The sequence below is a fragment of the Ovis aries genome, chromosome 25 (genome assembly GCF_016772045.2).
Source record: "Ovis aries strain OAR_USU_Benz2616 breed Rambouillet chromosome 25, ARS-UI_Ramb_v3.0, whole genome shotgun sequence".
In the NCBI taxonomy this organism is placed as follows: domain Eukaryota; kingdom Metazoa; phylum Chordata; class Mammalia; order Artiodactyla; family Bovidae; genus Ovis; species Ovis aries.
In genome coordinates, this window is record NC_056078.1 from 4780913 (window position 1) to 4796504 (window position 15592).

At 46.9% G+C, this 15592-nt stretch overlaps 1 protein-coding gene across 19 annotated transcripts in view; it reads right to left on the reverse strand.

The window, feature by feature from the left end:
* SIPA1L2 (signal induced proliferation associated 1 like 2) overlaps positions 1-15592 on the reverse strand; it is a 247224-nt gene that overhangs the window by 200429 nt on the left and 31203 nt on the right. For 4 of the 19 annotated variants that reach the window (XM_060406566.1, XM_060406570.1, XM_060406573.1 and 1 more), the window contains exon 1: positions 1-15592. This exon is cut by the window's right edge and continues 17704 nt beyond it. The exons of the other annotated variants lie outside the window; for them this stretch is intronic. The gene's annotated coding sequence lies outside the window, so the exon portion shown is untranslated. 19 annotated transcript variants of the gene reach the window in all.

Genomic DNA, 15592 nt, shown 5'->3' on the forward strand with positions numbered 1-15592 from the left:
CCTTGAACAAGCCGAAAGTCTACTTAAAGGCAAAGCCGGTGAGTCAGAACATGGTACTTAAAGGACTGCGGTTGTTTTCAGAGATGGTGGCAGAGTGGTCTCCGTCTCTCCCGGACGTGCTGGCCCCTCCGGTGTCCTGTGTGAAGGTTTCAGCCCAAACGGGAAGGATGAGAAAACAGCCAAGGGTATTTGAATGGAAAGACTTAGTAAAACAAAAATGAGTAACTCTGCCTATTACAAAAATATTACACACGTGATTCTCTGCTTCCCTGACCAAACTGGAAAATAATTCAACTGTTTACATTTCAGGGAGGTGGTTTAAAAAAAAGAAAAAAGAAGAGCTGAAATTTTCCATGCTGGTCAGCATGGGGTTGGAATCAGTCCTAAGCAAGGGGACAAGTTGGCCCTGCGCTGCCTGTCACCTCTTTCTCTACCCCAGGTCTGCCCGGGCACAGGGGACCGGGGGACGGGTGGGGGCCAGGGGCTCCCACTGGCCCAGACAGGACAGCAGGGCATGCAGGGACCTGCCACAAAGGCGCTCCCAGCGCGCAAGGCTGTGGCTGTCTCCAGCTGGGTCTCCAGACAGACACCAGCTTAACCTTTAACCTGGCCCTGCCTGGCTGTCTGGCACCTCTGCCTTTTGGCCTTAAGCTGTCTCAGTGCAGTTTATCCACTGGCGTGGCTCTCTCTCAGCCTTCCAGTCTCCCCAGTGCGGCCACAATAGGACCGAGTCTAAGAAAGTCAAAAAGGGATGGTCCCGGATAGACATGAGATGAGCAAATGCTTCAGGGTCCTTGCACCAAGACTCCAAGCTGACCAGGTAGTCAGCGATGGAGGTGATTTCTATTTAAACAACCGATGGGCCTGGGCTACAAACCTAAATGATCCTTACTCCAGAGGATCCAAAATCACATGAGAATTTCATTTACTAGAATATATTAAGTGATATATATATATTATGTTATATATTAAGTGATATATTTCTTCTTTAAGAAAACAAACACAGTTGAAATGGTAACAGCTGAGGTCTCCAAGCCCCACCTTCCATGGGTGCTTCTGGAAGAGGGACATCCTCCTAATTCAGTGGACTAATCAGTGCTGGAAAGTGGCCACCAGAATCAGGGGGGAAAAGATGACGTGATTATCTATTTCCACTAACTTACTGCAAATAAACCAGCAGAGAAAGGGAAGGAAAAGAAGTAAAATTATCAATTCTTAGACACAGACGTGCACACACACTCTTAGAGGCTGTCTGATAGCAAGAGAATATTTAGCACAGACATTTGCAGACACTTACTGTCTGAATTAAAATGGGAAGCTGCAGAGATGGAAGTCGGTTAAATAATTAGCAGTGAAGGCAATCTGACTCTGCTCTCTGCCAGACACAATTACTTTCGCTCCATCTCGGGGAGGTAAACGCGTCTAAACTGGTAAAGCTGAATGGGACCACCTGCCACTGGTTTTCCAAAACAATTGTGGGCCACCTAAAATGCTCACATCTAAAAAATAAGTCATATTCTATTATAAATCAAGACTGCTGATCTTAAATCAAAATAGCCTTTGGTTTATATGTGAAAGCAAAACAAAAGCTGCTTTACCAAGCTGTCTCAGCACTTCTGGCCCTATGGCCTCAGAAGACTAAGAAAAACTTTCTGAATCATAAAAGAAAGGAATGTTTATTGTTGGCCGAAAGCTTGGTCAATTGCTAAGTCTTCTAGAATTTAGGGGAAAACATGTTCTTTTTCAGGACCTTTCCAACTACTCCTAAAAGAACCTTAGGAAACTAGCAACAACTAATTTCTGATATAAAATAAAATTGAGCACTAATATTTCAAACTTGAGTTTATCCTTTCCATATGTTCTGAGAAAAAGAAAGAAAAAAAAAACCAACCTGAAATGAAAGTGCCTCTCTCCTTAAATCGTGTATTTCAGACTTCTCTGTTGTTTTACAACCAGAAACACGGAAGAGGAGACAAAGACAGTTACAAATAACATAAGTTCTTTGTAATTTTTTAAGATCTTTTTTTTTAATGTGGGCCATTTTTAAATTGAACTTGTTACAATATTGTCTCTGTCTTATGTTTTGGGGTTTTGGCTGTGAGGCATGTGGATCTTAGCTCCCTGACCAGGGATCGAACCTGCATCTCTGCTTCAGAAGGCAGAGTCTTAACCACCGGACCACCAGGAAAGACCCAACTCCTTTTCATTCTGTTATTAATCTAATTCTATTAACGTCACAAGACTTTCAGTTTCTTGAAGACTTCAGACTTTCAGGATAGTGGCCCAATCCTAGGCCTGAGCTTACGTGGGTAAATCTAACCTGACTTCAGAAAATCAGACACCGGTTCCAAAATGACTCTGATGACGTGTCTTCTCTGCGGCTACTTAAATGATCACATTTCATCCCACATGCTCATAACAAATACAAAAACAACTTAAGAAAAACAAGGTGATGGCTTTCTAAAAAGTTTAAAATCAAACATTCCACTTTCTCATCAAGATGTCTGTAAAATGTCACGCTGAATTATCTGGTCAAACTCCCATATGACAGTCAAGAAATGCACGTTTGCTTCATGGCAGCACTAATGATGGCTGAGTACACCAGGTCCTCGCTGTGCCCTGAGCCAGGCTATGCATTCAGCCTACGGCTAAAACGTCAGCCCTCCTTTTGAGATATTCCGAGCATCAGCAGGACTTTAACTAGGGGTGTTCTTTTCAAGGTCTGACCCACAGACTACATAATAGCTTCTTTTTTTTTAATTTTTATTTTTACTTTATTTTACTTTATAATACTGTATTGGTTTTGCCATACATTGACATGAATACACCATGGGTGTACATGCGTTCCCAAATATGAACCCCCCTCCCACCTCCCTCCCCATAACATCTCTTTGGATCATCCCCATGCGCCAGCCCCAAGCATCCTGTATCCTGCATCGGACATAGACTGGCGATTCATTTCTTAATGATAGTATACATGTTTCAGTGCCATTCTCCCAAATCATCCCACCCTCTCCCTCTCCTTCTGAGTCCAAAAGTCCGCTATACACATCTGTGTCTTTTTTGCTGTCTTGCATACAGGGTCATCATTGCCATCTTTCTAAATTCCATATATATGTGTTAATATACTGTATTGGCGTTTTTTTTCTTTCTGGCTTACTTCACTCTGTATAATCGGCTCCAGTTTCATCCATCTCATCAGAACTGATTCAAGTGTATTCTTTTTAACGGCTGAGTAATACTCCATTGTATATATGTACCACAGCTTTCTTATCCATTCATCTGCTGATGGACATCTAGGTTGTTTCCATGTCATGGCTATTATAAACAGTGCTGCGATGAACATTGGGGTACATGTGTCTCTTTCAATTCTGGTTTCCTCAGTGTGTATGCCCAGCAGTGGGATTGCTGGGTCATAAGGCAGTTCTATTTGCAATTTTTTAAGGAATCTCCACACTGTTCTCCATAGTGGCTGTACTAGTTTGCATTCCCACCAACAGTGTAGGAGGGTTACCTTTTCTCCACACCCTCTCCAGCATTTATTGCTTACAGACTTTTGGATTGCAGACATTCTGACTGGTGTGAAGTGGTACCTCATTGTGGTTTTGATGTGTATTTCTCTAATAATGAATGATGCTGAGCATCTTTTCATGTATTTGTTAGCCATCCGTATGTCTTCTTTGGAGAAATGTCTATTTAGTTCTTTGGCCCATTTTTTGATTGGGTCATTTATTTTTCTGGAATTGAGCTGCATAAGTTGCTTGTATATTTTTGAGATTAGTTGTTTGTCAGTTGCTTCATTTGCTATTATTTTCTCCCATTCAGAAGGCTGTCTTTTCACCTTGCTTATAGTTTCCTTTGTTGTGCAGGAAGCTTTTAATTTTAATTAAATCACATTTGTTTATTTTTGCTTTTATTTCCAGAATTCTGGGGGGTGGATCATAGAGGATCCTGCTGTGATTTATGTCGGAGAGTGTTTTGCCTAAAACTGGTCAACCACTTGTAAAAGAGTGAAACTAGATCACTTTCTAACACCACACACAAAAATAAACTCAAAATGGATTAAAGATCTAAATGTAAGACCAGAAACTATAAAACTCCTAGAGAAGTACATTATAGTTTTTTAAAAAGTAGCTCTGTAAACTAAGGAATTCTGAAATAACTCTTAGGAAAGATTTACTGTCTATAGGGTGCTTTTCATAAAATGATTTCTTATGGTTTCACTAAACTGATCAGAGAGCAACGTTCCAAACTGTCTATAAAATGTTTCTAGGCATCTTGAAAGTTAGCAGAGTGGCAAGAATTTTCCAACAAGTTGTCAAAATAAAAGGAAAAGATAGAAATTCTCAGCCAAACAGAGAACAACATAAAGATATCCCATTAAAGAAAAAAAAAAGACGCCGCCTCCCTGTGAAATAAGCAATATTCACAGAGCTAGAAGGATGAGCTTTAGAAAACGTGACTTTCAGCAAGCAAATATCTGGACCACCTGACCCAAGGGGTGTCTTCTCTCTGTGGACACTTCAAGGGCAGAGACCCTGCCTAGGCAGGCAGGTTGAGCTCATGGAAATGATCAGTGCCAGCGTACACAAGCAAGTTCAGGCCCCTCTGTCAAGCCCGCTCAGCTGCTGCCCTGACTGACCCTCTGCCCAAGGGCAGGACCTCTGCCCTCTGACCCCAGCCTCCCATCAAGCACCGGGCTGGTGTCAGTTCCGTTATTTCTCAATACCCCACTCCCCTCTGGTTTTCCAACCCCCTCACTCTATCGCCCCCTCCCACGACCTCCCCGCACCTACACAAAAAGAATATAAAACATGAACCAAAGGAGATGGAAAGGAAATCATAGCCAGAGCCCAAAGCGGCAACGTCCATGAAGTGGGCCACAGGGGGCGAGTGAGTGAGTAAAACTGGGTGGCTGGTCTCAGAAGAGGATGAAAACACATGGAGCCGAGTGCAGGAGCTGGTGTCCGAGACCACAGATCGGGGGAGACGCTGGCCAGCACTCGCAGGACCGGGGCGGGGATTCCCACGGCAACCCCACGCTGAGCTCCTGGCCACACATCCCAACAGCTCTGTCTGCTCCCCCAAACTCCATCCTCAGTCTCCTCCAGGACGAACCGCCTTGGACCAGCGCTGAAGGGAGCGGAGTCCAATTCCCCATTTCCCAGCTTTGCTCTAACGAGTCACCTCTCAGACCATGGGGTGCAGGATCAAGGAAGTCCCTGCCCAGGATGCCCAAATCCATGGATGCTCAAGGCCCTGTACCCACAGAGCCGCACACACACAGAGCCCATGGACATCAAGCCCACTGCACCAACAGCTCCAGTTCCTCCCAGGCTGACGACCCTACATAACCTAAGCCACCTCAACTTAATAAGTGCCCTCTTTATTTTTTTTAACCACTTCGCACAGCATGTGGGATCTTAGTTCCCAGACCATGGATTGAACCTGTGCCCCCTACCAAACAGATTGCTCTGTTAAGCACGGATCCTTAACCACTGCGCCATCAGGACAGTCCCAAATAGGCTCTCTCTCAGAGCTAGTCAGAATGCCTCCTGAAATTACCCAACAGCATTTAACTTTTAGAAAAACTTCAAGTCTGAAAACCAGGAAGAGAGGCAATAAGCCAGGATGCTCAGAACAGGACAGCGCCCAGAGCTCCCGCAGGCAGTCCTGGTGTGGTGCAGCCCTGAGGGCCAGAACAGGGTTCATCTCATTTAATCAAAGTCTCTGGGGTGGGGCCTGGGCATCCCACTCATGATTCCAGTGTGCGGCCAAGTGTGATCCCACAAAAGAAACATGAGCAAAGCCCGGTTCCGATTTGAAAGCAACAGGTTCCTGCTGGGCACTCACACTGTCCATCACTGCCTCACCTCACTGACCACTTTTCACTTTGTATAAATCCACCCTGCTGGTGGAAATCACTGCTTGACCAGCTAGGGAGGGGTCAGGCTGGATCTCAGGGTTGTTCCCTTTCATTCATACTACCCCGCCTGCATTTAATTTCCAGAGAGCACAAAGCCTTAGGGCAGCGAAAGAATTCCTCTGATCAACTGGCTAAAACATTAAACCATCAAAGAGAAAAATGCCCAAGTCTGGGTCCCTAAGCACAACTGAAGACGTAGTGAAAAGTTTCAACCTGCAACAACTGCCCCCCACCCCCACCTCCCTACCCCCCACCCCCCTACAGCTCCAGCCCCACCCCCACCGCGTGGAGGGGGCAGGGACCGAGGACAGGCAGAGGTCAGGAGCACACCACTCTTTGTGCTCAACCGTCACTGCTGCCACAGGGCGGGTCCTGGCTCTTTTCAGCTGTCACCTTCCTCATAAAGGAGAGAGGGCGGGTGGCCTGGACGCTCTCCCTGCAAGCTAACTAATCTCATTCTCTCCAACTCAAACTGGGCTTGAGGTTTCCAGAGTAATCTATTGTGCTCCCACCACAATAGGGGTTGTCAGAATCCTGACTTTCATATACACTGTCTAAAACAAGTTTTCCATGAGGGGCTGGGGGATGGGGAGGGACTATGTTCATATATATTTCCACCCATTGGGCTAGAGTCTGTGTAGCAACGACCTTTTCCTCCCTCAGATAACATGCTCTCAAAATGAAAGAGGAACATCTGACTTTCAGAGACATTTGAAATTTGAGTTGTATTCTTTTTAAAAATTCAAAGGGAAAATTCTAGTTTCATTATGAATGGATCCACAAATACTAGCAACCTCAGCACTGACTCAGGGTAACTGTGCACACTGCCTTCCATGGGGGCTGGCACATTCCACTACGCAAGTTTCACTGCTGCCTTTACAACCACTCTGATTCCCTAATGATGCTCTCAGAGGGCCACCTTTATGAAGAAAAGTTATTTATAACACCAGGTCTTAAGCTGGGGTGGGGGTGAGGGAGGTGCCTGTACACAGAAGCAGCGGGGGAGAAAAGCCAGAAAGGTCTTCCTTAACACCAACCAGATTCCAGCCAGTCAGGGGGTGAGTCTGGAAGCAGACCTACGCATGCTCCGTTCAGACAACCCCAGAACACAGCCCGATGTTCTGAGTTCACCTCTCTGTCTTACTCACCTGTCTTCAAACATGAACAGCATTCCTGGGAACAGCCTTCCTACATTCTCATGGCTCCGGGAAAGCTGCCCCATGTGTTTACTACGTGAAATTAATTCTCTATTTCCACAGCCACTGCTGCCTGGCTTGCTAAAAGTAACTCAGACTCAGCACTGGACCTAAGCAGAGTACGGCTGGGTCCCAAATCGCAAACCAGGAAGGACCCTAACATAATTCTTTGGTCACTGAACTTATTCATGCTAACATGAGACATTTAAAATTGGTCCCGGAAAAATAAACTGTTAAGGCATTGCTTGTTGGTCTTCCTTGGTGGTTGAATGGTTAAGATTCTGAGAGCAAATGCAGGGGACACGGGTTCGATCCCTGGTCTTGGAAGATCTCAGATGCTGGGGAGCAACTAAGCCGGTGCGCCTAGAGCTCCCGCCCTCCAACAAGAGAAGCCTCTCCAACCAGGGACAGCCTGCACACAGCAACGAAGACCCAGCACAGCCAAAACCAAATAAATAAAAGACATTGCTTGCTTCCTCTTTTGGGGGTCAACTAAAAGTAGGTATGTTCATATGGAGAAAGGGAATGCTGCTTTACTATTTGACTTTAACAAACACTATGAAACATAGTTTATCTGTTTGGAAAAACACGATATTGATATTAAAGAGCTTCTCTGGTGGCTCAGATGGTAAAAATCTGCCTGCAATGCAGGAGCCCTGGGTTCGATCCCTGGGTCAGGAAGATCCCCTGGAGGACGGCAGGGCAACCCACTCCAGTATTCTTGCCTGGAGAATCCCATGGACAGAGGAGCCTGGCGGGCTACAGTCCATGGGGTTTTAAAGAGTAGGACACAACTCAGAGACTAACATTTTCTTTCAAGATATTAAAACAATCGATAGAGGGAAGGAGAGTTTGGAAGGAGCCCACTGTTAGTGTGGAGGGCTTCTTCCATATGGAATTCCATATGGCTCTGGAATTCCTCCCCTCCTGAGATGGAGCAGCTGATCAGATGGGGCAGCAGCTCTTCCAGACCCAGGGCCCCAGGTGGGTCCCCTGCTCTGCGGGCACATGGCCTAACCCTGAGACTCTCTCAGCAGAACCGCTCAGTTTTCACCCCAAGCTGAGCCTTCCAACTTAACCTCCACCAGTGGCAAATGAGTATTCTGGCCTGTACTATTACTTTGCGTATAGCTCCCAGCTCCATCAAAGCCTGGGCAGGAGAAGAGGGCACCACTTACTGAGTCTGTCAGAGATCCTGACATCTGTGAATGTGTGACAGCACCAAGTCCACTTTCCAAAAAGGACACTGGATCTACCATACTTGAGACTTGGAACACACCTAAAATTAACATGCGGTATCTATAAACACACACACCCCTCCATCAGGATAGCTGAATTTGCATCACAGTTGGTTTATTTGCAAGTTGGCTGTTACAATATATTAGAAAAGGTTACAATTTTAAAGGAATACTTATATCCTCATTCATTCCACAAACCTGACTGTGAGGTCTAAGAACTGTGCTGAAAAGCAGGCCAGTGAGGAGGTCACCTCTGCAGGGACCTGCAGCCCGCCTGGGAAGAGAGGCAAGCCCCAGGCAGGCACAGCGAGCTGCAGTTCTGTGCCAGGTGAGGAAGAATGCATGGTGAGGGCAGGACTGAGTCCAGAGCCGGGAAGGGGATCAGAAAACGTGATCAGGAAAGTGCTCAGCAGCGGTCTCACTGGAGAACTGAAGGGTGAGCAGAGATGACCAAGCAACAGAGAGTGAAAGTCAGGGAAGTGGCCACCCCCAGGGTGAAGTGCTGCAGGACAAACGGTCTGGGTGTGGCGGCGCAAGTGCGGATGATGGATTCACCAGAAGCCAGGTGACAACAGTCTCTGTGTTGGCCTAGAGCGGTCTGGACTTCAAGATTTGATCTGGGAGTCAAAAGAATTTAGGAGACCGATACAGCCATCCAGGCAAGAGAGATAACCACTGTAGCAGCAGTGAAGACTTTAGAAATTCCAGAGGAGAACCCCAAACTGAATTCCTTCTAGACAGGCTACACCTGGGGTATCTGCAAGAAAACTTTTGTAAGGCAGATAAACACCTCATTTCACAAAACTGTTCTCTGCAATAAGATCTTCACATCTCTATTTTCTTGGGGTTTTTTTGTTTGTTTGTTTTTTATGGACCACTTTTACAGTTTTTTATTGAATGTATCGCAATCCTGTTTCTGTTTTGTTTGGGTTTTTTGAGGACACATGGGATGTGGGATGTTTTTTGGAGGCATGTAGGATCTTACTCCCCAGCCAGGGACTGAACCCGCATCCCCTGCATAGGAAGGTCAAATCTTAACCACTGGAAGGACAGGGAAGTCCTCTCCATTTTCTTAAAGCCAGAGCCATAGCTTCTGAATTGCAGCTGGTCCTAAAATTGACAAGGCTTTCTGGTCACTGCACCTTCATCCTCAGCCTGGCCCTGAACTCCCAACTGCCCTTTCCTGGCTCTCCAAGGGTAAGAGACCAGCTGCTCTTTTGTGTTACTATCCCTTTAAAAGCAACTTGTGCCCAACTGAAAGACATCTGTTGTTCTTTGGTTCATGCGGAAGGCATCAGTAGAGACCGGTGAGCCAGACTCAGAGATGAACTAGGACAGCCAGGCCTCAGAAGCACCTCAACTCTGAGACTGTCCCTGACCTCCTGGGAGAAGCTGGTCAGTGTGATGCGTTCTGTAAAATAAGTTTATTCTCTGGCTAGAAGCTGGTCCCTGAGTTACATGACATGCCCACCCCAAATAAAAGACTTCTCAGCCTTGGGATTTTCAGCCTGCTCAGTTCAGTTCAGTTCAGTTCAGTCACTCAGTCATGTCCAACTCTTTGCAATCCATGAATCGCAGCACGCCAGGCCTCCCTGTCCATCACCAACTCCCGGAGTTCACTCAAACTCGTGTGCATCGAGTCGGTGATGCCATCCAGCCATCTCATCCTCTGTCGTCCCCTTCTCCTCCTGCCCCCAACCCCTCCCAGCATCAGAGTCTTTTCAATGAGTCAACTCTTTGCATGAGGTGGCCAAAGTATTGGAGTTTCAGCCTCAGCATCAGTCCTTCCAATGAACACCCAGGACTGGTCTCCTTTAGGATGGACTGGTTGGATCTCCTTGCAGTCCAAGGGACTCTCAAGAGTCTTCTCCAGCACCACAGTTCAAAAGTATCAATTATTCGGGGCTCAGCTTTCTTCACAGTCCAACTCTCACATCCATCCATGACCACTGGAAAACCCATAGTTTTGACTAGGCAGACCTTTGTTGGCAAAGTAATATCTCTGCTTTTTAATACACTCATTTAAATTTAATTCAACAATTGCTGATTGGGCAATTTCCTGGACGACCTGAAATCTATCAGATCCTGTAACATCACTTCCCTGAACAAAGAAGGGGTACAAGCTGTCCGCTGGGTGAACAGCACAAGGTCACAGGCTTTAATACCTGGACTGCAACAGAATGCGGGTGGGGTAGGGGTTCCGGACCTGGATTACAGATACATTTTTAAAAAGAATACCCAGGGAGCTACAGTTGGTCACCTGGAACACAGCAGGCTGCAAAGTTACCTATTCTGCCAAAGCCAGTAACAGCTCCACGTTCCATGGTGGACCTCATCCAATGGCTGCTTCCTGACATCTTGTATCTCCCACGAACTGCACCACTTGGCAGGAGGATTCAGGGCAACAGAACTGCAGACAGTTTTTTCAGCAAAACTCTGCCAAGAAGAATTCCGGCCAAGGGCAAATTTTACCTGTTGCCGGAAGTTGCATCACCTTCTGTACGCTGAATGAACGCGTGTGTGCTCAGCTGCATCCGACTCTTTGCGACCCCTTGGACTGCGGCCCACCAGGCTCCTCTGTCCATGGGATGCTCCAGGCAAGAATTCTGTAGTGGGTTGCCATTTCCTCCGTCAGGGGATATTCCCAATCCAGGGATCGAACCTGAGTCTCCTGCATTGCAGGCAGATTCTCTACCCACTGAGCCACCAGGGAAGCCCTTCTGTGCGTCATCAGATCACAACACGCTAGCAGGTCTGGGGGACCCACAATCCATGGAGTGTGCCCCTGGGTGCCCACCCCGAGTGGCTCGCTAGCAAGAAGTAGCCTTGACGGCTTTTTGTTTGGTAAGGGTGGCTGCACTGACCCCTTTCGGCTCTAAGATACCCGCCCCCCCCCCCACCGGACTCCCAGCAGATCCAGGCAAAACAGCTTTCTTTGTGCAAGGCCTAAGTGTCCCACGAAAATGAATGCCACCACATGCCCCAAGGCTGGAGGGAGGCCACAGCACAAGCTCAGCAGGCTCTGCAGAAATGCACCACCAAGAAGTCCTCCTCAGACCATGCATTAATCCCATCTTTACACGGGCATCTCCTGTCTGAAATAAGAAGTACCTTCCTGAAGGTATGTCAGATGCATCAGATGAAAAATTCAACAGCAAACTGCACCAGGCATTAGAAAGCAAATGCTTCGGCTCTGCTTGCATCTGTGCAAGGCTCTTGCCAGAACCACGGCAATGATCCAGGCCAGAGTTTATCGCCTGTCTTGGCCTACACTGTCTCTGAAAGCAAGACAACAATCCCTCATCAGCCTTGCCAGGGATGCTGAGAACTTAAGCTCAGCTCTGGAAGGAACTGTAAGCAGGAAAGCCACTTTGAGTTTTCAGTGTTGGCGATGGTTATCCCCCATCTCAAAAAAAGCCAACATCTCTTTGCCTATCTGTGAGGTGCTGTATTAAGCAGAATTAGAAGGCACAATCTGAAAACACAAAGCATACAATGAACTTTACCCTCCCTAATAAGGTTGGGCCAAAATCAACACGCCTTTTTATTTTCAATCAGGCATTTCTAACGTATTCTGGTTACTTGATGCTTGTACGGGCAAGACCGCCTCATCCTGGCACATGCCCGACCCCCGGTGAGGTGGAAGCTGTGAGTGGGAAGGGGTGAGGGGGTGAGTTGCTAGGATGACGGCATCAAACTCTCCTGCCTGAAACTGACTTTTTCTTTTTCTCTATCGCCTGGGGGTGTGTGTTTATATAATTTCCTAAAAGAGATGACAATCTATGTTAATGAGAGAGACTGCTGGATGACACGGCAAGGTCTGAGCTGGCCAAGCAGCAGAGGCTGGTCCTGGGCTCCTGCGGGTGCCAGAACAGGAGGCCGAGGGTCACATCAGGAAGGAACAGAAGCCTCAGGACACGCTGCAGCCCTGCAGCCAGCCGGAGGGAACACGATCATCCTCCCAGGCCTCTCAGGCTGGTTATGTAATGTTCCACAGAATCGTGCAGGCCTCTATAAAAACAGTTGTTTCCCACGACAAAAATACTTCCATTCCTCTCTGAGCATAAGGCGAGGAACCTGCTTCCTGTGGCTGGCAGTGGCCGAGACAAACCCACAAGGAGTGAGAGGGCTTCAGCTGCGGTCCCTGGCAGCACCTCCAAGGAAAACAGTGGCGCCCAGGGCAGGCCAGAGCCAGTGAAAATGGGATTCAGCCACGTCTGAACACCAGGCTGCCCTGTCAAGGCCAGGCATGATGGAGACCAGCCTGCCCCACGGCTGTGGTCTTCCAAGCAAGGCGCAAAGCCCCAAGGGCTCCAAAGACTCTCAGGAGTCCATGAGCAAAGTTCAAGGAGTAGCTTAAAGGGCGGTTTCAAATCCTGAAACATGATGCTGGGAAAGTGTTGTACGCAATATGCCAGCACATTTGGAAAACTCAGCAGTGGCCACAGGACTGGAAAAGGTCAGTTTTCATTCCAATCCCAAAGAAAGGCAATGCCAAAGAATGCTCAAACTACCGCACAATTGTACTCATCTCACACACTAGTAAAGTAATGCTTAAAATTCTCCATGCCAGGCTTCAGCAATACGTGAACTGTTAATTTCCAGATGTTCAAGCTGGTTGTAGAAAAGGCAGAGGAACAAGAGATCAAATTGCCAACATCCGCTGGATCATCAAAAACGCAAGAGAATTACAGGAAAACATCTATTTCTGCTTTACTGACTATGCCAAACCCTTTGACTGTGTGGATCACAATAAACTGTGGAAAATTCTGAAAGAGATGGGCATACCAGACCACTTGACCTGACTCTTGAGAAACCTGTATGTAGGTCAGGAAGCAACAGTAAGAACTGGACATGGAACAACAGAAAGGTTCCAAATAGGAAAGGAGTATGTCAAGACTGTATATTGCCACCCTGCTTATTTAACTTATATGCAGAGTACATCATGAGAAATGCTGGGCTGAAGGAAGCACAAGCTGGAATCAAGATTGCCGGGAGAAACATCAATCACCTCAGATATGCAGATGATACCACCCTTATGGCAGAAGTGAAGAGGAACTAAAAGCCTCTTGATGAAAGTGAAAGAGGAGGGTGAAAAAGTTGGCTTTAAGCTCAATATTCAGAAAAACTAAGATCATGGCATCTGGTCTCATCACTTCATGGGAAATAGATGGGGAAACAGTGGAAACAGTGGCTGACTTTATTTTGGGGGTCCAAAATCACTGCAGATGGTGACTGCAGCCATGAAATTAAAAGACGCTTACTCCTTGGAAGGAAAATTATGACCAACCTAGACAGCATATTAAGAAGCAGAGACATTACTTTGCCAGGATGTGAGACCTGGACGGCGAAGAAAGCTGAGCATCTAAGAATTGATGCTTTTGAACTGTGGTGTTGGAGAAGACTCTTAAGAGTCCCTTGGACTGCAAGGAGATCCAACCAGTCCATCCTAAGGGAGATCAGTCCTGGATGTTCACTGGAAGGGCTGATGTTGAAGCTGAAACTCCAATACTTTGGCCACCTCATGCAAAGAGCTGACTCACTGGAAAAGACCCTGATGTGGGGAAAGACTAAGGGCAGGAGGAGAAGGGGACGACAGAGGATGAGATGGTTGGATGGCATCATTGACTCGATGGACATGGGTTTGGGTGGACTCCGGGAGTTGGTGATGGACAGGGAGGCCTGGCGTGCTGCGGTTCGTGGGGTCGCAAAGAGCCGGACACGACTGAGCGACTGAGCTGGACTGAAGGGTGATTGAAGGAATCAATTTCCAGATCTCCACCTGCCATCGAAAGGACACTCCCGTCTTCCCAACAGCTCCCCGTCACTGCAATCTTACCCTGCTGCATTGTTCCAAAGTGCGGAGACCTCTGAGACACCAAACAAAGCGGGTGGTCCAAAATAATGATTATCAGGGAGTCCCCTTATTGATTAACCACACCCGCTTAAACTCAGAAAGGTTCCCAACTTTATGCCTGAGCATTTTTCTGTTAGGAGCAAAACTTGGCCCACATGGAGATGTTCTGGATTCAGAGAAAAAAAAAAAAAAAAAAAAAGTGAGAAGAGTAGGTTAATGATACAAATTCTCTTAAAAATATCTGGAATTTTTTCCCAAAATGCCAAACTGTTCAAGCCAAGCTAGAGATACAGCACAGATAACAAACATATTTGAAGTATATACAAGTGGTTGCTCACCTATACAAGGTGGTTAAAATCAAAATGCAAAAATTCTTTCAAGTCATACTGACAAAGATTTCTCCCAACTAAGTCAATTCTCATATATTTTCATCTTATCTGATATTTAATGTTTCCTACTTCTTGTTCACAAAAATAAATCATTTGAAGTTTTGATTTTTTAAAAAGGTCAGAAATCAGCTTAAAATGTAAGTTGACATTACCTTACATTAAATGTAAGACACATATGCAGTCCCATGGGAAGGAGTACATAGTTTATAAAATATGATTTCAGAAGGTACGTGGACAAAAACATTGGAGGATGGTGCCCTAGAGACACCCCCCAAATGAGGGGGTCAGAGCAGCAAACACAGGTTGCAGGGCAGTGGGGAAATGTCACTTCCAGAAAAAGATGATGAGCCTGTAAGTCTTAAGGAGATGAAGGGCGGTATTGCAAGCAGAGAGGGATGAGGCAAGGGAGAGAAGCAGGGGTCTCTGAGCTTGGAGGGCAGGTCAGGCGGAGCGGGGGAGTGAGCAGTGGAGGACTCATGTGCTGTGCTGAGGGGCACAGACCGCATGTCAGTCTCCAACAGAAGTGTTCAGGCAGGAGTGTGTCATAACTGACTCGCTGCTTCTACAAAGCAAGCACCGGGCGACCATAAGAAGGATGAGATGAAGAGGGTGAGAACTCACAGCAGAGAGGTCAGTTGTTGGACAGAGATGTCCAAGAGAACCATCCACGTAGCTGGGCAGTGACGTCCAACACCCTGGGAGTGTCCTGCTGTGCTCTCCAGTACGGCAGCCCCCAGCCACACGCGGCTCCCCAGCACCTGACATGCGGCTCGCGAGGCTGGGGAGCTGAATTTCCATTTTCAATCTTAACTAATTTCAGCGTAAAAGGGGCCATGTGACTGCTGCCTACCATTCCGACACAGAGGCTAAGGAGCTATTTCTAAGAAGGAAAATTCATCCAGACGCAAGGCAGGAGCAGCGGAGGTGAAAGAGATTCAAGAATTATTTCTGAAGCAGAAGATGACGGTGACCCACAGGACTGACTG